The 2,678-nt window shown below is 35.5% G+C and overlaps 1 protein-coding gene and 1 long non-coding RNA gene across 3 annotated transcripts in view; one reads left to right on the forward strand and one right to left on the reverse strand.

Moving 5' to 3' along the window:
- The window catches only part of LOC102678239 (E3 ubiquitin-protein ligase MYLIP), a 57,046-nt gene that overhangs the window by 21,666 nt on the left and 32,702 nt on the right, over nucleotides 1–2,678 (reverse strand). The gene's annotated exons all lie outside the window — the stretch shown is intronic.
- Nucleotides 2,330–2,678, forward strand: part of LOC102678109 — a 1,283-nt gene continuing 934 nt past the window's right edge. The window contains exon 1 of the long non-coding RNA XR_421176.2: nucleotides 2,330–2,495. This is a non-coding gene — a long non-coding RNA (uncharacterized LOC102678109). The remainder of the gene's footprint in view (nucleotides 2,496–2,678) is intronic.

Here is a 2,678-nt window from a genome sequence, read left to right on the forward strand (position 1 = left end):
GCAAAAGGAACGAAGGGAAATCTTTCGACGATCCGGCGTGCTAACTGGCTGGCTTCTTCTTCTTCTTCACCGTTTTTTTGAATTTCGATAATCCGGAAGGAACGCGAGTAAGAGAGAAAAGCTACTCCACGAGGGACGTTTGTCTTCGAGAAATTCGGAGGAGGTGGAAAATTCTCGAGAATTGTTTCAAAATTGATGAGGTTTTCATTTCGCTAAGAAAGATGGAAATGTGTTTGGAAGAAGATATATATATATATAGATAGGATGTAAATTGGTGAAAGAAAGTGGAAAATTGTGGGGGAGGAGGGGAAGGTTCGGTGCGAAGAATTTATTATTACGAGGCGAGTGCAATGAAATTCCGATGTACGTGTTTCGTCTTTCTGGACGGTCCATCGGTACACGTCCAAACGTGTTTTCCTCTTCGAAATTTCACACACAGTGCTCCACACGCTGTTCCAGAGCACCAGCTGGAACTCTTTTATTCCCTGCCGTGACACGTTTCGACTACGGGCTAATTCCACGAAACTTGAAACTCGTCTCGTTGAACCGTCATTGATTTGGATGAAATTTCATCGATAATATTCGAAAAAGAATTTAAGTTAAGAATAAAGTTAAGAATTAAGGTTAACAATTTTTTTTTAAAGAATTTTTAAGAATTATCGAGGGACGAGGGATTTTAAGTAACGTTTAGGAAAAAATGACAGGTAACATGTCTTTCTGGGTGAAAGACGATAATCGATTTTATAAGACCTTAAGTTATTTCGAGGCGGGCGGACAGTAAGAGGATTCGCTAGCATTTGCATAATCCATCCAAGAGGAACCGTATTCAGGATGGAAAGTCAAAGAGTCATAAGCGTCTTTTGTCGTGTTTCGATAAAGAGGTCTGTTCTGCCATAATATTGTAACTATATAGCGCGATTATTTATTTCGATTAAAAGGTTAACCTCTTCGGGAAGGACACACATGTACGTTCAAGTTTTTTTCTTTTTTAATTAAATTAAAATTATTAATTTCGTTTCACCAATGGAATCTCGCAAAAAACGATTTGATTTAATTTTATTTCACCGCGACGAGTGGTTACTGTACAACAGCTTTTGAAAGTTTTATAGAAGAAGAAAAAGAAGAAGTCGAAGATACTGCCAGCGCGTTTCGAGAATTATTTTCTTTAGATAAAATTTGGTGGAAAGTTTCGAAACAAGGTGATACGAGTGATAAATGAATCTTTTCTTCTCGTTTCCACGATTCAACATGCGAGTAATCGCACAATAGAAGTTGGCCGGTGAAAGCAAACGGAGCATTATTCCAAGATTAATGCTCGCTTTGGGCGTGCATTAATTATACCATCTAATCACCTTGGCCATTACGCAACTACCCATGAACAGGATAGTCGTATGATGCGCGCCACGAAATATTGCGTAATCATTGTCGTGATCGAGCTCGAAACACGCCCTCGCGATTAATAACGCAGCCTCGTTCAAAAACAGAAGGGAGGAAATTTGATGATACACTGTGCCCCGTGTTTCGACGCGTCACGCCTTCCACTTTGAATTATCACGATTACCGAGAACGAGTGAACGCCGCTTCCGACCTTCCAGATACAAAAATAACATCGCCATCCTTCGTTTTATTACCAATTTTAATTAAGAATTTGACACGCAATGTTTACTTTTACGCGGATAAAGTGGAATATTTTATTCTGCGAATAAAAACAATATTATATTCGGTTTAATGGAAATAAAATTAATTGATCTCGTTATAAAGATATTTTCGCAAATGTCTTTCTTCTTTTAACGGTAATAATAAACGGGCCGCGATCGTTCTCTTTGGCTTTGACCACTTATTGCACTCTCGCCAACGGAACGATTCCCAATGAACGATATTTTTAAAGCAATTCAATTAAATCAATCGGAAATTTTTAATAAATATCGCGAGAGAATTAAGAAAAAAGAATTAAAAAGAAATTAAGAAAAAAACGAAAATATATAAATTCATAAAACGCAAGATTAGAATTATTCGTGATCGAATTATGCGGATTCGTAAATTAGGTTATATTGCTGGATTCAAGACGAAAAAGGATGCAAGCACCAAGAATATATATTTTAGAAACGTAATTTAGCTGGAAATTCTTGACGAGCATAGCGATAGAAAAAAATAAGATATATATAAAGTAAGAAAAAGAAAACGAAAACACGTATAAACTCCCCTAAAATGTGAGATTAGAAACATTCGTAATCGAGATGTGGATTCGTAGATTAGGTTAGGTTGCCACAATTCATTATAAAAATTTCGTGTTTGAATTCAAGATGAAAAAGGATACGAGCACTGAGAATAAGGATCACTTTGGAAACGAAGCTTAATTATATTCTTGACAATTACAGTGATAGAAAAAAATAAGATATATATAAAGTAAGAAAAAGAAAACGAAAACACGTACAAATTCTCGTAAAACGTGAGATTAGAAACATTCGTGATCGAGATGTGGATTCGTAGATTAGGTTAGGTTGCCACAATTCGTTATAAAAATTTCGTTTGAATTCAAGATAAAAAAAGATACGAGTACTGAAAATAAGCATCACTTTGGAAACGAAGTTTAATTATATTCTTGACAATTATAACGATAGAAAAAAATAAGATATATATAAAGTAAGAAAAAGAAAACGAAAACACGTACAAATTCT

This window comes from Apis dorsata, unplaced genomic scaffold (assembly GCF_000469605.1).
Source record: "Apis dorsata unplaced genomic scaffold, Apis dorsata 1.3 scaffold_92, whole genome shotgun sequence".
In the NCBI taxonomy this organism is placed as follows: Eukaryota; Metazoa; Arthropoda; class Insecta; order Hymenoptera; family Apidae; genus Apis; species Apis dorsata.